General features: G+C 46.6%; 1 pseudogene; it reads left to right on the top strand.

Annotated features, from left to right (window-relative positions):
* The first annotated feature begins 1,090 nt into the window (after window positions 1–1,090).
* On the top strand, window positions 1,091–11,099 carry LOC127234191 (transcription factor BTF3-like; annotated as a pseudogene).
* The last annotated feature ends 1,416 nt before the right edge of the window (window positions 11,100–12,515 follow it).

Raw genomic sequence — 12,515 nt, forward strand, 5'->3', positions numbered from 1 at the left:
GATGTCTGTTCTTGACACCTGAGTACCTGTTCCCTCTGAGAGGAACTCCCCACCCCCACCCCGCACCTCTGCATTTTCAGGTACTCAAGGCAAAGTCTGAGTTCTCACCAATGCTGCATCCCTTCCAGCTGGCTCCTCCTTTGGACCTTGCCAGAATCAGACCCTCTCTCACTACATCCAGGATCACCCTAGCCAAGGCACTGTCCCGGCAGCCTGGGTCACTGCCGTGGCCTTTTCCCCACAAGTTCTCTGCTTCTGCCCTGAACTGCTGCAGCCTCTCTCCACACAGCTTCAGACCAAATGGCTTCTGACGTAAGTCTGTTGCTCTCACTGCCCTGGGATGCTCCAGTCCCAAGGCCCTCTCTGCACCAGCCTCCCACTCCCACCCTACACGCAGCACCCTCATCTCGTCCTCTACCCCACTGCTCCCCCATCGCCAGGCTCCTTTTTCCTGCGCCCAGCCTCTTACCACCCCCAGCACACTGCAGCCACTATTGTTGTGGGGTTTCATGGTCAGCTCCCAGACATTACCTGCCCACTCTCCACTATGATCCCTGTGCTCTTCAGAGAGACCTCCTCAGACCATCCTGATAAAATGGCTGGCATATATCCCCACTCTACATCCTGGTCTGCTATGCCGTTTGTGGGATGTGTTGCCAACACACAGCTCTCTGGCTTACTTGCTTATAGCTCACCCTTCTCCCCAGAACAGTATCTTTGAAAGGGCTGGACATTATGTCATTCACAGCTGTAGCCCTCATGCCCAGCGGTCCATGGAAGGAGCTTAAGATCCTTCTGAGGGCAAGCATCCCATCAAAGGAGAACAGAAGCATCAGAATGTTCCAGGGAGAAGAAACAAAAGGCACCAGAACAAAACAAAACAAAACTGAACACCTTCCTGGGCAAGGGCTGGCAAGATAGGATGCAACCACATAGGCAGGGCAGACTGTAGTATTTGTGCTGTGGGCATGTACAGAAAGAAATTTCTGGACCGCCTACAGTGTGCCAGGCCTTTGTGCTAATAGATAGAATAGATCTGCTTTCCTGACCCCATTCACACTGTGTAGGACAACAGGTGTTAGTGTCACGCATGCATCACAAAGACATTGGCATCCTCAGGGCTGCAGTGCCAAAGATCCATGGGACAATCCACAGACTGTGTCCATTCCTGCCCATCAGTGCCCGAGACCATCCCCCACCTCCAGACAATTCTTTTCCAGTAGGTCCCTGTCCCTTCCACAAAAACCACTTACCTACCTGCTCCCATCCAAACCACAGAGAAATGCTCAGTTTCGGCCACCAAGGCAGAGTGAGGAAGGTGCCTGGCTTTCCAGTCATCAACTTACCTCTCCCTCTCATAATGTATGTGAGTCAGGACCTGAAGATGAGGGTGGGGGAGGGAACAGGAAGCAGATTATATCTTCCTGTGTTTTATGATGTGTCTTGAGTTTTTGTGTCACCACTTAAACAAAACAAGCAATTCGTTTTTTAAAATCTCCCTTTTCAATTTTCAGGCTCCAATGAGCCAGACTGTCTTATGGTTGCCCACAGGCTTTTCTTTGCCACACCTCAGGCTGTGGAGGACTTTGTGCAGAGCATTAAGACATGGTAGCTGCCAGGAGGCCAGAGTCCCATAGAGCCAGGCTACTACTGAGCCACTCTGGGAGCTGTGTTGAGTGGGCTCAAGTGTAAACATGGCTCGGCTCTCTTGGTGGCTTGCTGCCTTGGAGAATAAGGTCCCTGGAAAGGAAGACCTGAGTAGCTCTGGGCCTGGTGCCATGCTGGGCTGTGTCTGAGAAGCAACAGAGGCACCAGGAGCGGCCATCTTGCAATCACATTGGGTCACCCACAGTGCAAGGCTTCATTTCTGAAGGAAACTGGTTCCACTAGGTGTCAGGAGGGCCACCTAAAGTGTTCCCACATCCCCCATGGAGTTAACAGGACAAATGTACTTGAAACTTCGAAGGGAGGAAGTGTGAGAGTCAGCTCAAAGGACACAAAGAGGGTAGAATGGGCCAGGGGAGACCACACTCATTTCCCATCCACAGGGAAGAAGTCACAGGCTTTGGAGAACGGCTAAGCTATTTTGAATGCGAAGTTACACTTCAGGGACAATTAATACGATTTAGAATGCATGATTCAAGTTATAAATCCCCCTGGGTCTGAGAAGCCACGCCTGAGCCTGTCCCCTGGTTTCTAGTAAAAAGCAGAGAGCTGGAGGCTCAAGATGTTGGGGAACACAGGGAGGTCCCAGCACAACCCACGGCTTTCTGGTGGAGTAGCCGACTTCTTGGCAATCTTGGGGGCACTCCATCACTCACAGGAGGACACTGTGTTTTCATAAAAATGATGAAATTATTGGAGCAGAGAAAGTCTATCAGTGACACAAGCCTGGTAGGGAGACTCCTGCCGTGAGGCCCGAAGACCAAGCTGCCAAATACCAGGGTTCTCACTTGGCCATTCTGAAAGCATGACTAACCCCCAGTGAATAAGGATGCGAAAATTCACTACCAGGGGATTGCTTTTTATTATATTGAAATGAAAGTCATAATTCAGGATGGCTGAAAGCTAATGCATACCTCACCATTGTTACCAATAAAATAATATCCTTCATCAACATGAGAGAGAATGAAGGCTTTCTGGTAAATGTTGACACCAACAGGCCAAAGACTCCTCGGTGTGTGTGTGTGTGTGTGTGTGTGTGTGTGTGTGTGTGTGTCCATCCATGTGTACATGTGTAAGCTTGCATGAGAGAGCAGAGGACAACCACAGTGTTGTTCTCCATCTTTTTTTTTATTATTATTATTCTGAGACAGGATCTCTCATTAGCCTGGATCTTGCCAAGTGCTGGACAAGCTGGATGGTAGGACCAGGGAACCTTTCTCCAACACTGAGATCTTAAGTACACACCATCATACCTGGGCTTTTACCCGGGTCTGAGGGAACTGAACTCAAGTCTTGGTGCTTATGCAGCAAACACTCTACAATTATCTCCCTTGACTCCACAGAGGCCATTTCTAAGACTGCTCCGGGTCACAGATGGAAGAAAAGAGCCAGGCACTGTCATTTCCACAAGACAAGGGCTCCACTTCAGCTTCAAGACAAGTCTGGTTCCCTCTGCAACAACAACTATGTTTGTTTTGTTCTGCTATGTGAACTTTTGGCAGGGGTGAGGTAGAGTTGCTTTTAACTCTGCCGAGGGGTCGCGGGAACCCTTCAGTCCAGGCCTGTCTCTCCAGTAGGGAAGCCACTTGTAGTTTGTTCAGGACTGAGGGGGTTCCCAGGACAGGGACTTTCAGAGTCAAAACTAGATAAGTTCAGGGAAAACTAGGGCAAGTTGCTCGACCTATTGCCTAGTTGTTTAGTGCTAGCCTCACTGTCTCCCACCCTCAGACCCTTGAAGACAAAGGAAGGGTTGTGTGTGGTTGGTACACAGAAGTCCGGTGATCCTTGTCTTTCCCAGGCAGTGGTCCACCAGACTTAGCCATAGGTTTTCCATGCATACACACCCCACACTACCCATGAATGCTTCCCCTAGGGCCACTTGACTAGCAGACAAAGAGTCAGGAATGGAGACTCTATGTTACACCAAAACTGATACAAATACTTAGTTTCTTATACCACATGTGCTTTTTAATTGTTTGCTTTTTAACAGGTAAAAACTAAATTATACATATTTATGGGAACCATATGAGGTTTTAACCCATGAGTTTTACACACGCACGCTATGCGCGCGCGCGCGCACACACACACACACACACACACACACACTGAGGATCAAACCCCAGACCTTCATATGTGCTAAGCAAACATGCTATAACCCCAGTTTTGTACAATTTTTAAATAGGAGCAAACATATGTAGTCATTTCTCTTTTTTCTTTTGTTTTCTTATTCTTTTTTTCCTCCCTGAGGATTGAGCCCAGGTCCTCACAAATACTAAGCAAACACTTTACCACCAAACCACACCCTTAGTCCTATCATTTGCTAATGGCGAAAATATTCAAGATCACTTCTGATGGCTCTAAATAAGCAATGCCTTACTGTTATCTATAGTCACCTGGTGTGTCACAGCAGACAGGAACATGTTACTCCTCTCAGCTGTCACTTAGGACCCATTGATCAACATTCTCCAATTCCTTATAATTTCCCTGCTAACAACCACTGTATTGCCAACTTCCATAAAAGCTACATTTGTAGAGTCTATGTAAGAGTGGCATCATGTAATGCCTGCCTTTGTGTGCCTGATTTATTTCATATAACATGATGATCTCAAGGTCCATTTGTAACAAGTGACATAGTTCTTGCTTTTTCCTGGATAAACAGTGTTTATGGTATATAGAACACATTCTTTATCTACTCATCAGGTGCTGCCTGCCATTCTTGTGGCTCTTGTGAACTATGCTACAATTAGCTGCTGATGTATGTGGATAGAAGCTTCTGTCCAGCCTGGTCCTGCTGCCCTCCAGTCCCAAATAAACACACAGAGACTTATACAATTATACACTGTTTGGTCAATGGCTCAGGCTTCTTATTGGCTAGCTCCCTCTTAATTATTAACCCATTTCTATTAATCTGTGTATCTCCACGTGGTCTTGGCTTACCGGTGAAGCCTAAGCCTCTTTCCTCAGCAGCCATATGGCATTTCCCTGGTGACTCCCTGTAAGGAGTACGGGTTTTCCGCCGCCGCTGGTCTTGTCCCGCCGCCGCGCCAGCCCCGATTAAACACACAGAGACTCTGTATATGATATAATTCTGTTGGCCAGTTACTAGTTTCTTATTGGCTAGCTCTGTCTTAATTATTAACCCATTTCTATGTATTTCCATGAGGTCTTACCAGCGAGAGGCGGCTGGCGGTTCTATTCTCTCCAGATCCTCCATCTTGGCTCCTCCTATCTACTTCCTCTTTCCTCCTTGTCTCCTAGTCCCTCCTACCTTCCTTTCCTATTGGCCAACAGTGCTTTATTCATTAACCAGTATGAGAAACATATATACATAATGGCATCTCCCATCAACTCCCTCCCTTTGGTCCTCCTCCCAGAATTCTCCTAGTCTGGTAGGCCCACCTATACTTCCTGCCTGGCTATATCCTGCCTGTCCATTGACGAAAGAGTTTTATTCATCAACCAATAAGAGAAACATATAAGCATACAGAAGGATGTCCCCTATCAGATGGAGGTGTCTCTTTGAACACAGTCTCCATCTTCTCTGGGTGTATATTCAATAGAGAGATTGTGGTTTAATTTTAAGCCTTTTTGGGACCTACCTTACTGCTGTCTATAATGGCTACACAAAGTTGCATTCCTAGCAACAGTCCTTATCTTCACATCCTCTTCAGTGCTTGTTGCCTTTGGTCACGTGACTAAGATGGATTCTTTTGCCTTCTGTGGAGGTGCAAGCTTGCAAGCCTAGCACTTGGGAGGTGGAAACGAGAATTATTAGCTCAAGGCCAACTCTGGCTGCATGGCCAGCTTGAGCTCAGCCTGGGCAACCTAACAAAGTTTATTTTGAAAGATCTTGGTACTCTCCCAAACCTTTAAGTGAAAAGGTTATTTTACAAGTCTAAACTGCTATAAATGTATAATTTCAGATATACTGGAAATAGTAATTAAACTGCCACATCACTCTTGATCATGTATTCAGTGATAGAAAGTGACAAGGCCCAACCCTGTGTATCTTACTTAGGATTTCTATTGCTGCAAGGAAACTCCATGACCAAAACAAGCAGGAAAGGAAAGTGTCCATTTGGCTTAAACTTTACATCATAGTCCATCACTGAAGGAAGTCAGGACAGGAACTCAAACAGAGCAGGAACCTGGATGCAGGAGCTGACAGGCGCCATGGAGGGCGCTGCTTACGGGCTTGCTCCCCATGGCTTGCTCAGTCTGCTTTCTTATGGAACCCAGGACCACCAGCCCAGGGGTGGCTATACTCACACTGGGTTGGACCCTCCTATATCAATCACTAATTAAAAGATGCTCTAGAGGTTTGCCTAGAGTCTGATCTTACAGAGAGTTTCTCAACTGAGTCTCCCTCCTCCTCTCTGATGACTCTAGTTTGTGTCAAGTTGACATAAAACTAGCCAGCACACTGTGGAAAGGAATTTGATGATAGCTAACAAAATTACACTAGCCCTTACTCTTTTTTTTTTTTTTTTTTTTTTTTTTTTTGGTACTAGATATAGTCATGACTCATACAATAAAAAAAAAAAAATAAAAGTCAAAGATCCTATTTGCTATGCTTACAGAGTGGGGGATGGGGAGCAGATGTTGGAACTGTAAACTAACTTAAAAAGTAAAAAAGCTTATTGCAAAAGGTGATGACAGGAAGTGTATGGTGCCATACACCACCCAAGGCAGCTTTGCAGCGTCTGTCTGGGAGCAAGCCTTGTTTGCAATAACAGGTTCAGAGACTTCATAGGACCAAGAAACTTTGGAGATATGCTGAGGGTCAGCCTTGTTTGCTTTCTCATTGGACTTCTAAGAATCTACTCACAGACTTACTGGCAAATGGTTCAAAATGCCTCATCATCAGATCACTCACTAAAGCACTGTCTTTAGTAGCAGAAGATTGGAGGCACATGTTTGAAGACCAGGAGAATGCCGGATGGGCCCCAGCACGACCAGACAATATAGAGCTAATAAGAAGGAGTAAGAAAGAGCCAAAATGTACCAGGCATCTATTGTAAAAGAACCAAAGGAAGGTGTAGAGCATGTGTAAGTTTGTGCAACAGTTAACTTTTCTTGTGGCTGTGGCCAAGGACTGGGAAGAACAAACTAAAGGAGGCAGCGTTTATTTTTGACTCACAGTTTCAGAGGGTTCGCGGTCTATTCGGGAAGGGAAGGCATGGTATCAAAATTGCCTCCTTCTAAGTGAAAACAAGTCAATAGCTATTCACATGACACTGACAGGACTCAGGATGTAACTGGGGCCAAGGATAATCCACAAAGGCCCACCCCAGAGGCTTGCTTCTACCAGCCAGGCCCCTTTAGGTGTCACAGTCTTCAAAGTAACACCATGAATTGGGTTCCAGCTCTTCAAAACACGAGCCCGTGGGAGACAGTGTAACTGTATGTTTTTATATAAAAACTGGAGGCATGGGGAGTGGGGAGATGGCTCAGTCATTGAAGTGTTTGTCATGCAAGCATGGGGACCTACTGAGTTCAGACACCCAGCCAGTCGCCATGAAAATGCCAGGTTTGGCTCACACCTGTTAACCCCTAGATGGGGGTGGGACCATGGAGGAAAATAGATCCCTGGAGATTGATGGTCAGTCACTCTAGCTTGGGTTCAGTGAGAGACCTTGTCTCAAAATTAAAGTAGACATTGATAGAAGACACCTAATATCAGCCTCTAGCCTCCACACATATGCATATACACATGCATGCACATCCACGTGCACATGTGCATAAAACATGCACACATACATACACCTCCCCCCCAACAAAGGTAGAAGCAAAAATTTTAAAGTTAAGTTGAAATTTTAATCTAAAATATTAACATGATCCATAATAATTCTGTACCTCAAAACAAATATTTTTTTTTCCATAAGACGGAGAATGGACACACTTCCCACCTAGTCTGTGTGTCCAGACACCAACAGCCAGCAAAGGAAGAGAAATATGGACTGTGAAGGAGGAAATGAACAGAGTGAGCCCAGAAGATCTTGTCAGACTAGAAGGCTATGCAGGACCATTGTGGTTCTGCCAAAAGGTCACAAGACCCAAGTCAAATGCTCCCACCAGTCATGAGGGCCATTTGAGAGCCAGTAAGCATGGTGAGTACAAACGTATTTAAAAATAGCCGCACCCTTACATAATAATTCAAAAAGCTCAGGACATGAGCCCAGTACCCCTTGCTTTTCTGGAGTCCTGTCCCCACCTTACCCAGGCTGTCTGCCATAGTTATGTGTGCCCAGAGAAATGGTGCTGGGTCAAACAATGTCTTACTCGGAGCAAAGGTGACTCCCTCATTGATCTCCTATGTTCAGGGTTTCTCAGCTGCATAGATAGCACCCACCTGGGCAACACTACACCACCCTAGAGAGACTTGGAATCGGTGTGAACAAGGAAGAGTTGGCATTAACAGGGAAAAATCAGTGTGAGCATGAGTCCCACGTGGCGTCCACCTCTGCTTTGGTATTCCTGAGTCTTCACCTGACACCCGTGACGGTGGCAGGCTAGCCTGGTGGCTTGTGGCAAAATCTTCAGAGGTTAGCACTGGTATCACCATTGGCAGACACTGGGGCACAAGCTGAGGCAGACATTTATCTCCTTCACTAACTGTGTTTCAGGCTTTCAAGTAGCAGTTCTAGCCGAGTGCTTTAGAAAAAGATCTTAGGTAATAAATCCAGAAGTACCTGACAGACTTTGAAAACCACTGTTTCGCATGTCATAATGGACCGACACAACCAAGGAAGTGTTTAATGTTTATTGATTGAGTGTGTGGGCATGTGTGTGTGTGTCATAGTGCACATGCGGAGGTCAGTGGACAACTTTCAGGATTAGGAACACATGGGTTTCAGGTATCAAACTCAGGTTGTCAAGCTTCACAGCTTCACAGTGCCCTTAGCCACTGAGCCATCTCATGGGCCCTTGGATGTTGTTTAAAACTGTTATCCAGGGTATTATGGAGAACTTCTTGAGGAATAACTCACAAAAACAGAAAACAGACATGTTTGATAGAATTTACCATGAGTCTGATTAAACTTCCAGATCCAACAACCGTTGTCAGGGACGGGAACCAGAGGTACATGTGAAAGACACCAGGAAGGAGGTTGCAATCAGTAAAGATGAGGGTACTGAAGGTTCTTCAGGACATATGACTAGGTTTTCTCAACAAATATTTTACAAGAAATATAAATGATTGTTTTAAGGAAACCTAAGAGATGTGTCAACCAAGCACAGCCAATGTGTAAACCTTGTTTTAGCACATCATCCTGTGAAAACCCATTGGTAGGAGCTGGATAAATGGCTCAACAAGTAGGAAGGCCTGGTAGACAAGCATGAGGACCTGAGTTCAGATCCCAGAACCCACATAAAAACAGGTATGGCTATCCATTCACCGGCAACATCAGCCCCTTGGAGGACAGAGACAGGAAGATTACCGGGGGCTTATTGACCATCAACCAAGTTCTGAGTTCAGTGAGAGAACTTATCTCAAGGGGATATGGCTGAGGACAATGGAGCAGGCCTCTCCATGCTCTCCTGAGGTGTTTGGGTCCATGCACCTGCACACTCAGTTAACGAGACAGCTGGGGAGTTGCACAGAATCCGGAGATATTCAGGAGCCACACTTAGCTCTCCTGTGCTGTCTTGTGCATCTGGTTTTGAAGAGAGAAGTCTTATCTCTTAGAGACACTAAGTATCCACAGATGAAACCCTGTAAGGCTGGAGCTCCCCTTACCCTTGATCCAATGACCAGAGGTGAGGGAGGGGTGGGGTTGGGAACTGGAACCCAGCTGGTCATTTGGAAATAATGGTTAAACCTGCTCATGCACACTGGAGATTGATTGTCTACACTGTCTATGCTAGAATTTTTACATGGTAAAAAAGTGGTAACTTTAGATTACATACTGTTCCTGAGCTTCTCAAATAAGACACCTGAAGAGATTCAAGTACTTGTCAACCCGGAGAAGGAAAATCCACCCTGCCAAGGCTGCAGGCACCTCATTCACCCCACGGCTAAACAACATTTGGGAACATTTTGTCCTGTGTCTATACCTAAGTAGATGGCGGCCTGTTTTAAATTTACTTTCTGGAAATTATTAGCATAAAGGGAAGGCAAAAATATAATTACTGTCAACCCAGCAAAAGACATCAGATGTTTTCAATGTCAATGAGCTGCAGAGCAGACCCCGTTTGATGGGAGGGAGTGTCGGGGGCAGCCTCTTCTTTATTGTGTCCAGCTCTGGCCCTCTCTTCACTATCCCCTATAGCTCCCTCCTCCGGCCTGCAGCCATAAGCATGTGGCATGGCGCAAAAAGGGGACGGTTTCTGTTGATGCTCTAAATCTGCTCATGAGGGGCAGACCCAGTCTTCCTGCACCAAAGGGCTCTGACGCTCGCTTCTCATGAGTCCTCCCCTCCCTCCTCACATTCCTTCCTTGGGGTTTCCAGGTAGTGAGTCTTTGGCACGCCTATCTAGGAATGCAGGGGAATTCTTTTGTGCCTCAGGGGCTCAGATCCTGCGAGCTTCTGACCTCTTGAGGAAAATGGATGGTGTGGGATCCACCATGGCGGCTCTTCCAGCTCTTTCCTGGCTATTGCTGTGGATGCGAGCGTAAGGAGGGACGCATGGAATGAAGGCAGTGGGGAGAAAAGTCATCACAGGAGAGTGTGTTTGAATCAAAAGGCCAGACTTGAATGCCCTCCAAACCAGCCAGGGAATGAGAAGGAAGGAAGGGAGGGAGGGGAAAAAGAAAGAAAAAAGGAAAGGAAACTGGTCTAGGTGTGGTGGATGAGAAAGTTATTGTAGGGTGTGTGCGCGCCTTATCTCAGCCAGTCTGCCCGAAACCCCCTGAGCGCGAACCCTAGTTCCCCCACGCTGCCTCGTTTCCACACCGACAAGATAAAGAAACGATCATGAACAGGAAAAACTGGCCAAGCTGTAGGCACAAGTGCGCATTGGTGGCAAAGGAACTGCTCGCAGAAAGAAGGTGGTCCACAGAACAGCCACAGCAGACGACAAAAAACTGCAGTTCCCCTTAAAGAAGTCAGGGGTGAACAACATCTCTGGTATTGAAGAGGTGAACATGTTTACAAACCAAGAACAGGGATCCATTTTAACAGCCCTAAAGTTCAGGTCTCTGGCAGCAAACACCTTCACCGCGCTGAGACAAAGCAGCTGATGGAAATGCTTCCCAGCATCCTAAACCAGCTTGGGACCGGCAGTCTGACTAGGTTAAGGAGACTGGCTGCAGCTCTGCCCAAACAACCTGTGGATGGAAAAGCGCCACTTGCTGCTGGAGAGGAGGATGATGATGAAGTCCAGGATCTGGTGGAGAATTCTGATGAGGCTTCTAAGAACGAGGCAAACTGAATTGAGGCGACTTCTGAAGAAGGTGACACTTGCAGAAGTCACAGGAGCTGCTATTTTATATCATGACTTGTTATGAGTAAGTTTTTTTTTCTGGTCCCACCACAGTGCCAGCCCCAAATAACACACTGAGACACTGTATTTGATACAACACTGTTGGCCTGTTACTAGTTTCTTGTCTGCTGGCTCTGTCTTAAATATTAAACCATTTCTATTAATCTAAGTATTTCCATGTGGTCTCATCTTACCAGAGAGAGAGCCCGGCATACTACCCTGTCGGTCCTCCATCTTGAATCTCTTCCCTACTACTTCCTCTCTTCTCCTTGTCTCCTAGTCCCACCTATCTTGCTTTCCCATTGGCCAACAGTGCTTTATTCATTAACCAATAAGAGAAACACATTTACAGAATGACATCTCCCATCATCTCCTCTTTTCATCATTAACCAATAAGAGAAACATATTTACAGAATGGCATCTCCCATCAATGACTGCTTTTTAAAATTCTTCTGTTACAGATCTGATAAAATCTAGATCTCTAATATTTTTAAGCCCAAGCCCCCTGGACACTGCAGCTCTTTTCAGTTTTTGCTTTAAGCACAATTCATTCTTTGCAGCAAATTAAGCTGAAGAAGCCTGGGAATAAAGTTTGGAAAGGAGTTAATAAAATTCTTTGCCTAGTAAAAGAAAGAAAGTTATTGTAGATTTGTGGAGAATATAGTCAGAGGCAGGGGCATCTGGGAGAGTGCAGAATGGACTGAGGTGCGCCTTGTGGGGAGACAGGGTGAAGAGAGGGGAGAAAGGGAGGAGCCAGGAGGTCCAAAGAGAGTAGATAAGAGCCAGGTAACCAAAATGGTTGGATTATATAGCGAAGGGCAGCTGCAGGAAGGAAGGGCAGCCCAGCCCCTGGGCTGGAGAGTTCAGGGTACGCCAGCCAGGAGAGCCCTGTCTCAGGCAAGGGCTAAAGGATTGCTAGGAAAACCTGTTGGCCGGTGTCCACTTTGATTTGATATGTTAAATGGACACCTCAGCAATATGTCCCAGTTTTCTTTTAAACTCATTTTACATACCAACCACAGTTCCCCTCCCTCCCTTCCTCCCGCTACCCTCCACCCCCCAGCCCTCCTCAGAAAGGGTAAGGCCTCGCGAGCATGAGGAGTCAACAAAGCCTGGCACATTCAGTTGAGGCAGGACCAAGCCCCTACAATGGGCTTCAAAAAGTCAGCTCATGCACCAGGGATAGATCCTGGTCGCACTACCAGGAGTCCCACAAACAGACCAAGGTACAAAACTGTCGCCTACATGTAGAGGGCCTTGTTCAGTCCCATGCAGGCTTCCCAGCTGTTGGTTTAGAGGCTCTGAGCTCCAACAATTTCCAGTCAACTGTCTCTGTGGGTGTCCCTGTCATGATCTTAACTCCCGTTGCTCATATAATCCCTCTTCCCTCTCTTTGCCTGGACTCCCAAAGCTTTGGCCTGGTGTTT

The sequence above is a fragment of the Phodopus roborovskii genome, unplaced genomic scaffold (genome assembly GCF_943737965.1).
Source record: "Phodopus roborovskii unplaced genomic scaffold, PHOROB, whole genome shotgun sequence".
In the NCBI taxonomy this organism is placed as follows: domain Eukaryota; kingdom Metazoa; phylum Chordata; class Mammalia; order Rodentia; family Cricetidae; genus Phodopus; species Phodopus roborovskii.